Here is a 13,263-nt window from a genome sequence, read left to right on the forward strand (position 1 = left end):
TACCAGTTATCCCAGGCGTATCATCCCGCAACCATGTCTCACAAACCTAACACCAGAGAATGTCATTGCCCACTACAGGGTCAAAAGGACAACCATCCTCCGCATTCTGAACATCATAGCCCACAGGCTGAAGGTACCAGCAAAGCGGACAACCAACATCCCACCTCAGACAAAGCTGCTGGCTGTGCTGCATCTGTTGGCCTCTGGTAACTTCCAACCAACAACAGCTTGAGTCGGAGGAGTCTCACAGCCAGCCCATCAAAGTTCATCACAACTGTCTTGGATGTCATCATCAGCTTGGTACCCCAGAACCTTCATTACACCCACACTGCTTAGGAACAGCTGGAGACCAAGCAAGGCTTCTATGCCATAGCTGGCTTCCCACACGTGTTGGGGGCAATTGACTGCACACATGTCCTACTTGTGCCCACTGCCGACACTGCACACAATTACCACAACAGAAAGCACACGCATTCCATCAATGTGCAGGCAATAGTGGACCACCGGGGACTCTTCACCAATGTAGTCGCCAACTACCCAGGCAGTGTGCATGACTCCTGCATCTTCTGACAGTCTATCATCAACCGGCACTTCCAGGATGGCACCTACGGAAATGCTCTGCTCATTGGCAAGAACCAAATGAACACACCACACACCCTAACTCCACAAGCATGCAACTCACAACTCTGGGAATGCACACGTTACAAACTCTCATTCAACATGCCAAACAACATGCCCACCCACCAGACACAACAGCACCACTTACTGTGGTAACCTGGGCTAGCCATGTACATGAGCCATCAATGGCATGGCACCTCAGCCACACAACAGCAGATTGTGGGGATAGGCAGGAACCAGGCTTGTGCGAAGGAGGCAAGTGACCCATGAATGAGAATGTACACAATGCCAAGTGTGGCGTGGATGGGCTGGCCAGACTGCAGTATTCAGACCACAGACATATTTGTGTCAACATACACTGCTGGTGTTTGGAGTGTAGTTGACAGTTGACGCAACCATGTCACCCCAGCCAATTGGGAAGATCACGGAAATGTAGCCCATTATGTCCCCCCCTGTAAGCGTGAGTGGGCTGGCCCAGCATACACCAGGCCAGCAAAGGGGTGTGAATAAAAAGCACGTAGCTCTGGGCGTGGTTCTCTCCCAGAATGCCCAATGTGTCTGCCAGGGTGGCGCCTCTCACCCAGCCCGAAGCCGAGGCCGTTGCCATGAGCGGTGTTGCCCGCGGTCCTGTGCGCCTGCTGAACCCCAGCCCTCTGGTCCCCGGACCCATATTGCCCACCCCTGCGCACCCAGGCCTCACTGCTCACCTGCCGACACCGCTGTGTGTCAAAGAGGGCCCACAACATGCCAGTGCAAACTCCAAACCTGAGGCCTGCGACCTTGGCAGCCTCGTCAGACCATCATGGCCTCCGCAACACAGGCTTGCAGTACTTATTTCTCGTTGATGTACTCCACTGCTGCCTCCGTCCTACACTATGGTCAAGTAGGTCACACATTTGGAACTGAGTCTTGATATCCTGATGGCCAAGTTCATATGTTCATAGGACGTTTGATATCACTGTACTCCCTCGATGTGGTGCCACCAACTCTGTGTATAGCATTCCAACCACATGTGTATCTGGTCCTTTGCTGACTACTGCCTTCGGCCTACACTGCGGTCCAGTAGGTCACACATTTGGAACTGAGTCTTGATTTATTTATGGCAGAATTTATATCATTGTGCAGGCCTCATCACAGACTGCATCCCCTTTCAGCTCCGGTGCCACTAAGTCTGTGCCTCGACATTGATGGACACTCTCTGGTTGCACTTAGGTGGTGTCTGAGTCACAGGCCTGGGGGTTGTCTTATCATCACGTTGGTGATACTGACTTGGTGGTAAAAAGTGAGGCTGTAGCATTCCACTCCTCCATTTGCCTGTTTTGTCCGGCCTCTGCCCTCTGCATCATGCCCTGTAAGGACACCTTCCACTGTCCCCTGCTACCCCCTGTGAAATTCACCTTTGACATCGATGAGGATCTGCTCAGCTCGCGTGGCCCTACCTCACTGCACCACAAGTCACCTTCCCGTGGTGGTGTGCCTGTGCCGGCTGCAGTGCATCTGGGGCCACTAACTCTGAGCAGCTCAAGTCAGGAACCCAGTCTGATTGAAAATTGGATGGCCTCTGGGTCGATGGCCTTGGGGTCATCAATGCCATGCGTCTGTGGCCCTGCGCTGTCCACTGCCTCTGGCCTCAACTGCGGTCCACCAGGGCTCACACATCAAATTGAGTCCTGACCAGCCCGGACGTCGTATCACCACAGGATGCACACACCACCATCGCCAGGACCACCTCCAACCAACAACTGCCAGAGTCAAAAGAGTCTTACAGCTAAGTATGGGCGCAAAATCCGTTCCGCTCGTGGAATTTGTGGATTTTTGGCAATTTCGCGATCTGCTAATCTCGCGAAATTGCCGAAAAATCTGCAAATCCGCTCGCGGGCGGGATTTTTTTTTTTGCACATGCTTGAGTGAAGCTCAAATTCAGTAACGTTTTAATCAGCCCAAAAAATTAGTGAGCACGGTAGAGGCTAGGCAGGTGTGCTTCCTCCCTATATGTACCATCTACAATTAGATGTAATCCTTGATGGAGGTCTTTGCATCCAAGAGTTTCTCGAGCCCAATCAGTGTGTACTTCCTGTGACCAGGATGCTGCTTCCTTCTCATCTGCTCCTCTGATCGGTCTCTGACCCTTTGTATATAAGAGGCATGTGAACTCACATAGAAGCCCCGCCCATTTGGCCCCGCCCCACAGACACGAGGGTATGCAACATCTTCCCACCCTTTCCCCCACTGTGATGGACAGCTCACTCGAGGGACCTCGGCGCCTTTCGGAGCGATGGCAAAATTACAGACACACGTGGTCACTGGAGACAACTCTTCTGGGCCTTTACGCAGCTGTAGTGTAGCAAAAGCACTATACATTTACCGAATGAGGCAGCACTTACTGATTAGCCAGGAGAAAGTACTCCAGTTGAGTAGAGGTATGGTACAACACGGTGGCATCTTCGTGGATAAATATGCATGCAGGATTCATTCTGGCACAATGCTCCTGTCACAAAAATTAAACCTCAACAGGAAGCACTTACAGATATAAATAAAGCAGGTGCCCGAGTTGAAGCTCAAATTCAGTAACACATCAGCCCAAACAACTAGTGAGCATGGTCGAGACTAAGCAGGTGTGCTTCCTCCCCATATCTACCGCCTACATTTAGATGTAATCCTTGATGGAGGTCTTTGCAGCCACGAGTTTCTCGAGCGCAATCCCCGTGTATTTCCTGTGACAAGCCCAAACAACTGGTGAGCATGGTCGAGACTAGGCAGGTGTGCTTCCTCCCCATATCTACCGCCTACAATCCCCGTGTACTTCCTGTGACCAGGAGACTGCTTTCTTCTCATCTGCTGCTCTGTTCGGTCTCTGACCCTTTATAAACAATAGGCATGTGAACTTGCATGGAAGCCCCGCCTGTTTGGCCCCACCCCACACACACTAGGGTATGCAACGTCTTCGCACCCCTTCCTCACTATGATGGACAGCTCTCTCGAGGGACCTCGGCGCCTTTTGGCGCGGTGGCAAAGTATCAGACACACCTGGTCACTGGAGACAACTCTTCTGGCCCTTTACGCAGCTGTAGTGTAGCAAAACCACTATACATTTACCCATTGAGGTAGCACTTACTGATTAGCCAGTAGAAGCAGAATTCTAGTATATATTTGTGCAAATCCGCGAGTTTGCGGATTTTCCCGCAAACTCGTGAATTTTTTTGCCATTTCGCGAGATTTCGCGGACCGCAAATCCGCAAAATTCACCTCTACTTACTTACAGCCAGACTATCAGAGTTGCTCACACCTGTCGTGGATGCCATCATCTGCTTGATACCCTGCTTAGCTCTTCAGGTGCCACTAATTCAGTGCACAACAACTCATGGACCATTTCTGATGGAATTTTGTGCTGTGGACAGTTCATGCAGTAATGTCACCTCAGGCAGTGGGGGAGACCTGGGACGATGATGAGTAAGATGATGCAGGTGTAACACACCCCACTGCAGCTGCATCAGGAATATCCCGAAGGGACACAATTCTAGACAATTTATTCACATGAGCACGCTCAGCTCTAGTGCCCCAACCTCAGTGCACTGCAACTCACAGACAGTTCTGTTTGCATCTTGGGTAACCTTTGTACTTGCTCCGGCTATCACCATGATGCTTCACTGTTGTTTCTGTAATGCTGGGGTTTTCTGTTTCCGTTTTAATAGAGATCACTGTTCAAGTTGTTGCCAGCACCGACAACTCTGTGAGGGCTGGTTTACATTCACCCCACACACATCCAGCACAGGCGTCACTGTGCATGTGACCCTGGCAATAAAGGTGCCGGCCGCACGTGCCCATAGCCAGTTCCAGAAAGTATCTGAGTGTGTCTGTGTGGTCATAATGTATGCATGACCATCCAGGCCCCAGAACATTACATTGTGCTGTGTACAGCGGACGCAACAATGTCACCGCAGGACATGTAGTTTTGTTTTCCCCCACTCAATAATAAGAGGTATGGACTTGGCCGGCGTACCCAGGTCCAGCGTGGGGGTGTGAATGATTATCCCGGGGGTCTGGGGATGGTTCAGTACAGGAAATGTGCAAATTCCTGTGTCTCTGTCGCACTGTGGGTCTCCGTTGGGCAGTGTAGGTGGTCCCTGATGGGACGTATGTGAGCTAGTTCGGCTTCCATGAGATCGAAACCCATCTGCACCAGTTCGGCCACCTCCTTCTGGCAGTCTACCACCTGGCCTTGGAATGCGATGTGGGCTTCGGTGAGGTGCTGGGAGCCAGCCATGGTGGCGGGTGCTTCCTGCTCTGTGATCTTTGCAGGGGGTGGGGTCTCCTCTATGCAGCTGGGCTGCCCTGCTCCTAGAGCTCTGTTGCCTAAGATATCCATGTGCTATTGCAGGGCTTCAATGTTGAAGGTGTGGAGGTCCTCTTCAGCATCACTGATGAGTTATCTGGTCTGCTCTGCTGGAGGTGTTGTTTGTCCCTCTGCAATGTGAAGGGGAGATGCATTTTGACATTGTTTTAACATGTATGTTGGCGCATTGTTCAAGTTTACATGCAGACTGTATGACAATGTACATTGTGACTGTTTGAGAGGAGCTGACTATTTGATGCGGGACAGTGGACATTTGGACTACAGGATGGATGTGAGGTTGTACATGTACATTTTCATCTCACAGTTTCCTGCTATGTCAGATGTGAGTTTCTACGCACAAGCAGACTCTATTCTGCAGTGTAAGTGTTGCACTTTGTACCACATTGTCATCAATGTGGATGTGCTGTTATTGCTATGTGGGAGAATCGCCCCTGCAGCTGTGATTTTGCTGCCCCTTATCCTTTTGAGGCGATGAGCCTTTGACTTTTGTGCTTTTACGGTGCTGAGATGTTGGCGAGTTGGGTCATTTGTGCTCTTGGACGGTTTTTGTACTCTTGTGCATTGTTTGTCTGCAGATGTATTGTTGACATCAGGGGTTGTTTGTGCACGTGGATGTGTCAGAGTGTGACCTGCTCCTTTCCGGATGTTGTCCACACTCAGCCACCTCAGTGTCGTGGCATGCACAATGTCATGATGAATGTACTGCAGCCATGCTGATCGTCATGTAGTATCACTTGCATTGGCAGTGTGGCTAACAAATGCGCATCTTTGCTGTGTTTCTCACATGTGCATGTGTTGGTTGTGGGATTGTTGATGTGTGGGGTGGGACCCCTTTGGGCACATGGTGGACTGGGGCCAACTTGGTGTTTGCATGTGTGCTGCAGTGTGCCACAGGGATCAGGGACATGATCCAGGGTCATTGTGGGTGTGCAGTGTGCTACACATCGTTGTGTATGTGTGCCATTGTGCCCATCTCCCCATCCCCCCAGTCCCTGGTAGTTACTCACTCTGTTGATGTTGTGTCAGGTCCTATCGAGCTGTGTCTGGACTCCCAACTCCTTGTACTGTCTGCACTCTTATGACTGTGGCCACCATATTTCCGTTTGTGTTGCCAGTGATACAGTGGAGGTGACGAACACTTGTTCGTAGTGTTCTGTCACCTCCGTGACACTGATCCCATTTTCATGCAGACTAAACCCGTCTATCTCTTCCTCTTCACCTTGGCCTTCCCCGACCCCGAGGTTCCTTGCTTGTGGTCTGTGGGGCTTACCTTGGCCTCTGTACTCGGTCCGGTTGCATCCATGGTGCTACGCAGTTTCTTTTTTTTTCCCTTTGTTTTTGTTCTGCTTTTATGGTGCATTTTCCCGCATGACGCGTGGGAATTATAGGCCTTTCGCTGGTTGTCACTGAATTTTGTATCGCGATTGGCCTCAACACAACTTTTTTTGTGTTTGTGTTTTGCATTTTTGTGGCGTCGCGTTGATTTTGGTATGGTATTGGTATTACTATGGTATTGGCGTTGATTTTAACGTTGTCTTTTGACACGTTATCGTGAGCCTATCGCATGGTACCGCCGTGTTGAGAATACAACGTTAACATAGCATTATTTTCCCGTGATAGACTGCAATGTGAAGAGTTGCGTTAAGCTAATTTTGCAATGATTATCACACGTTCTTGAGAATATGCACCTTAGGGTACTACTGTCATCAGGGGGAAGTGATATATCTTTAAGGAATGGGGTATGAATTAGGTTCTTCAGCACACGTTAACAGACAGTTGTGAGTTACCTGCATACTCTGCATGCACATTAGTAGATGATGGGAGCTGTGGAACAGTCGTGATGTTGCCACTAAACGTTGCTTTGATGTTATATGCAGAATAAATGCAATGTAACCTACATGCATATATTTATTTTGATAACTCGGTGCACTGTTCAATATGGATTTATTATTTATGACACTATATTTTAAATGCAGCATATTTATTTGTTATGAAACAAATGCTAATTATTGAGCATGATCATGTTTTTAGTGTATGTGGTCACGTGTTGTTAGTCTCAGGTGCAATTCCATACTTCAAAAACACCAATTATCCATCAGATACTCTATCTCTTATTTTTACGTGAGTAAAATAATTAGAATATTCTATAGGAAGAAGAATAATTGATTCAGTAACACTTATCTAGTACACAGATTTAGTGTCTTAATTTAGAAAAACCATCTGTTTTAATATTTATTAAATGCAGGTGGTCAAATTGTAATTATTATAAGCTTTCATGATTTTAACAGGAATTAAATAACAAGTCACTTTTTAAAATTAAGTTTGGTTAGTAGAATATTTACTCAGCTCCTCAGTTTCTAAAATGTCTAGTTTAAATATGCATACAAAAAAAATGGTTTGCATTGGATTGAACTCCAACAGGTGTGCCTTTTTACTTCACGCAATATTGACCATGCTCTGCACTAATCATGTTAGCTACTTCTGTATTTATTTTTTGATATGTGATTGCTCTGCTCAGAATACCTCTGCAAAAGGCCTGGCCAGGATTCAGATACTATGGCCCAGACTTAGGAAGGGTTTGTGCTGCCCTTGCGGCACATAAGGTGACACAAGGGATTTGCAAGCCCTCAAGTGAGATTTACTATGTGACCAAGGTACCTTCCATCGCTCTGCATCATATAGCAAATATGGAGAAATGCAAGACAGTCCAATTTGCTGCCTTGCATTACTCTTACTCAGGAAGTTGTCACATGGGTAGAACATGGGTGTTCCACAGGTTTACTGACACTCATAAAACCTGGAATGCCTAAAAATGGAATTCCTACCCAGGGGACGCGTAACAATGGGAAATATGTTTATTTCTCCTCATTATTTCCTCTTTCTATGTGGGCTAAATTCTGCAGTGCAATTAGAAAAAGGTTCATGTCTCTAAGAATTGCTTTTGTGCAGAAAGTTGTCCTGCACCATGAGACAAGTGTGCACGCGTTGACGCTAGGGTGCACTGTGTAGGCCAGCACAGAGAGACAGCAGGAATGTACCATATTTTAGAAATTATGGAGCATTCTTACTCACTCAATCTGACACAGCTCTACATGTTGTGGTGCTGTGTTCTCCTCTATCAAACTTGGTAAATCTGAGCCCAAGTACATTGACAATAAAGAGGACTCCAACACACAGAGTGGGCCAGCATGACTCTCTTACCCATATTGCACTACTCCCTGCTTCAGCGATGACACTTGGCTTTGCACCATCAGCGCTTTTACGCACATTTGCTCACTACAGTGCAGGACACGGACTCAGCACTCATCTGCACCTGTCAGAGCCAGGAAGAGGGTGTGCTGGGCCACCTCCCTTTAGTTTTCATGATGACTCCCCATCGTGAGACAGACTGCATCTAAGGGAAAAAGGAAATCAGCCTCGTCACTGTTGTGTAACGAGAAATCTTTGGCTAATAGCACTGTAACCTTTTTAATCAATGTGATGGGGATGATTAATGATGATATATGTAATGTCGAGGCAAGGTCAGTGAATACTCAATGGGAAGCAATGGATTTAGCTTCTTCTAAAAAGGGCCTAAACATCCCTGGGGTAAATGTGGTAGCACAATCTTCATTTTCACTAAAGGCGGATGTGAAACATCTGTGCGTGAATTACCCCTTGAGTATTGAACTGACATCCCTTATGGGCCTAATGGGCCTATCCCAGCTAAGAGATTGAAAGGGGTCACATGAAGCACACAATCAACAGACAAACTGGGAACTATGACACAAGGTGGGCGGGGAACAAGGGGACAAAAGGATGCTAACAAATCCAATGTTTTTAATAAAAAATGAGTGGATATGCTGGCTCTAAGCAATGGTTGCAGGTGATTATGGGGAATATGCTAAGTTGTCTGTAAGGCTTTGTAAAGGACACTTTTGATGCAGTTTTTAAAAGGCTTGAACCTAGAGGCATCAATGAATGCTTGCCAAGACCTAGTAAGGCAATTGGTGTCAAGGGGCCTGCTTTCGGACAGCAGGAAAAACTGCAAGGCATCCTTAATATGCATGTGGTAGGTAATAACGGGGTAAACCCTTTCCTCATCGACCTGGGTCAGTATATAGTTACAAAAAGGTGGTCGATTACAAAACATATTCTAAAGTAAGTTTCATCATAAAATTATAAAGGTACACACACCAAATAAGTAGCATTGAAACTGAATTTAATTCAGCTGTGAGTAGTGATTTTCAGTAGTTTCACCAGTATTATATTTCATTTCATACAATACAATGCAATTTCAAATCTTCAATCAAGACAGTGCTCGGTGATTGTCAGGAGGAAAAAAGGGGGGGGTTTTAGGTAGGTTGGGGTGTGGTTGGAAAAGATTGAGGGACAAAGAAAAGGAATTGTGTCCTGTAAACAATTCTATCTCAATTTGAGAACATTTCTAGTCCATAATAGATCAACATGGTTCCCTGTACACACTATACACACGGGCCATATATGGCAAATTTCGCTGTGGCGTGTATGTGTAGGTAGTGTTGTCGACGTTTCGACCCCTATGGCAAGGGCGGGTGATTCCTCAGTTTAGGGTCTTCATCAGGACAATAAAAACAGTGACAGTGAGCACCTAAGGAAACAGAGATGTGTATCACTCAGTAAGATGAATTATAAATTGATCACAGGAGGGCAACACTTAATGTCCCACAAACACGGTGTACCTACATATATATACAGGCGTTTTGCGGAGGTCCCACCTTAGTTGAGACTGGCGCCTTTGGGGTATTCTGTGGGAAAGTAAATTAGAATTAGGAAGGATTGCGTGTGGCAGGTATGGATAGAGTAACCCAAAATGGGAGAGAACCAACTTACTGGGTTCTTCAAACAAAAGGATCCATAAGTCAATAAGTGGAATCCCAGATGACGGGGTATGTAAAATCTGTGGATAGAAAAATAACCATGTCTCTGTATTCAGTTGTAAAGATTCTGCAGCTCATGCGACTCGACACGGCGGGAAGTCACCTAGGGATGCACAAGACTTACTTTTCAAGCCTTCCGGATGAGTCGGTGCGTGGGTGTGGCAAAAGTCCTACATCCACTGGAAGGGTTAATCAAGAGTAGGGTGTAGGTTTCTTACACCATCTGAAAATACAGAGAGATTCTGTGTTCTAGACACTCTCCAAACTCAGCGTCGTAATGATCAATAATATAATTTAGTGCGATCAATGATTCGTGCCAGTCTGCTTATACAATAAAGGGAGATGACTAATAGTAGATAAGAGGAGTAAGGGGGAATGTAGCAGGAACAGCCCGTATGTGTGGCATCTATGGCGCTTATGGGGCCGTGACATACAGGGATCTATGTGGGCTGGGCTTGGTGTGAAACAAACCCATTCAGTGGTATTGAAGCAACCATCCGGTCCACAGATAAGTCATTATTAATAGAGGGAGGGGTGATTTAGAATAATGAAATCCCATTAACAAACGGGAAGTGTGGCATAAAGCGCACTATTACGTTTAAACGAGCCCTTCTAACAAAAGTGAAAAAATAGCCCGTATGCGTGGCATCACTCGCGCTTAGAATAATGAAATCCCATTAACAAACGGGAAGTGTGGCATAAAGCGCACTATTACGTTTAAACGAGCCCTTCTAACAAAAGTGAAAAAATAGCCCGTGTGCGTGGCATCACTCGCGCTTACACAAACTGCGATGACATGCCGAGTGCGGCCTCTCACACCGTCGTACCTGTGTCAATGATGGCTATCGTTTCCAGAGTTACCGCCGGCATCCACTAGCCGTCGGAGACATAGACCCGGCGAAGCAGGGGGCGTGTCTGAGGGGCGTGTCACGTCACCTCGCGGTGCCGCCGCTAACTGCTGGTGTCAGGCGGATCTCTGCAGGGCGCATGCGCGCTGTCTGTGATACTAACTACTGACAAGGAGCGGGTGGCGGACAGCGCTTCATTTGCAAATAGCCTCAATAATAGGCAAGATGAATCGAGTATATTACAGTGAAAGTACCCAGTACATTAGTAAACAACATTCCTAGCATACTATGCAAATAAGGACAATGCAGTTGCTTAGAGGGAGACAAACCTCAGTGCCTGGTAATGTCGCCAATGGCTTTTACAGATTGCAATCGATGTTAAGACAGGGGCAGACACAACTGAGAGCCACATAGCGATATTGTGAAAAGGTCATACCTTGTCTTAATGACTGACATTATTTCATATATTGCTACAGTTTTGACAGTGCTGGTATTCCTATGTATCTCCTAACACACCTCATTGTTAGGGAAAACTTTGCAGAAGATTATCAAATTTGGTTCTCCCAGCGTTACCACACATTTATCTTTGGGTATCATTATTCATGTGTTAACACCTTTTCTGTTTAGCTATTACCCTGTATTGCTCCCTCCGAAACTGAAATAAATTATTGTGTTAGTTGGAACACACTATTACAGCTTGGTTTTAGGTCTCATGCACAGTATAATCTCAAAACATTAGGATTATAGGTCTCATGCACAGTATAATCTCAAACATTAGGGGTCTGAAACAAGTCCAGCTAATTGCGAATACGTCGCATCAAGTTCATTAAGACCATTGTCCACAGTGTCCAATGTGTACATCCATTTACACTCCCTCATGTTTAGTAGTGAGTTCAGATCTCCCCCTCTGGGTCCAACCACAATTTTCTCCACCACCAGCCATTTGAAAGATTCAGGAGTATGGGCTTTGGACATGAAATGTTCCACCATGGGGGAACCTGGTGTTTGGCACCTTATCCGGCTGCAATGCTGAAGAATACGTTTCTTGACATGTTGTTTTGTCTGTCCAATATATACTAGGTCGCAAGGACATATAATGGCATAGATCACGTCACTTGTATTGCAGTTTGTCATAGATTTCAACGTCACAGTGTGGTTGCGATAATTCCACACCTTAGTTTCCAATGTCTGTGGGCATGCTTTGCACTTAGTACATTTGAAATGACCCACCACTTGGGGAAGATTCCAGATGCTTTGTAGGGTGGGGGGAGCTGGAGTTTCTAGATAGGAGCAGACCACTTTATCCCTGACATTTTTGGCTTTTTTAAATGCGTGCATTGGCGGCTGTTCATGGTTAATGACATCAGATACCATATTCCAATGTTTATTTACTGCCTTCTTAATCAGGTTACTTTTTGTACAGAATGTAGTGACACAGATAATCCTGTCTGGATCCGCGAGGCGTTCTCTAGGTTTGAGTAGATCTTCCCTTGGGCTGAACCATGCCCGCTTCCTTGCCCTTGTCACTAGTCGTCTTGGGTATCCTCTTTCCATCAGTCTACTGATCAGGAGGTCAGACTCCAGGAAATAGTCTTCTTTAAGCGAGCAATTTCTCCTTACTCGGAGAAACTGGCCGAACGGTAGATTGTCGCGTAGACTTCTCGTGTGATGGCTCGAATACCGCAGCAGGCTGTTTCTCTCAGTAGGTTTACGAAAGAGAGTGGTGTGAAGGTGGCCATTTAGGACTTTGATGGTAATGTCTAAAAAGTCAATCGAGGTCCTGCTCATGCTCATAGTGAATCGGATGTCTTGAGATTGAGTATTCAGCCATGTGAAGAATGTGTTCAGTTCCACTTCATTTCCAGTCCATAGCATCAGCACATCATCGATATACCGTCTCCACATCCAAATGTTACTTTCATATGGATTTCTGGTTGTTAGGATGTAGTCCCGTTCATATTCTGCCATATACAATATGGCTAGGTCAGGAGCAAAGGCTGCCCCCATCGCTACTCCCTTGCTTTGGAAAAAGAATTCATCCTGAAATACGAAGAAGTTTTTCTTCATTGCCACCTCCAAGAGCTCAATGATGAAGTCCGTTGGTACCTGAGTTGGTTGGATTCTTCTATCTAGTGCCCTTCTCATTATTTCCAGTGCCGGGTCTTGGGGGATGCTCGTATATAATGACACGCCCCTCAGTCACGCCCCCTGCTTCGCCGGGTCTATGTCTCCGACGGCTAGTGGATGCCGGCGGTAACTCTGGAAACGATAGCCATCATTGACACAGGTACGACGGTGTGAGAGGCCGCACTCGGCATGTCATCGCAGTTTGTGTAAGCGCAAGTGATGCCACGCACACGGGCTATTTTTTCACTTTTGTTAGAAGGGCTCGTTTAAACGTAATAGTGCGCTTTATGCCACACTTCCCGTTTGTTAATGGGATTTCATTATTCTAAGCGCGAGTGATGCCACGCACACGGGCTATTTTTTCACTTTTGTTAGAAGGGCTCGTTTAAACGTAATAGTGCGCTTTATGCCACACTTC

This window comes from Lissotriton helveticus, chromosome 8, assembly GCF_964261635.1.
Source record: "Lissotriton helveticus chromosome 8, aLisHel1.1, whole genome shotgun sequence".
Taxonomy (NCBI): domain Eukaryota; kingdom Metazoa; phylum Chordata; class Amphibia; order Caudata; family Salamandridae; genus Lissotriton; species Lissotriton helveticus.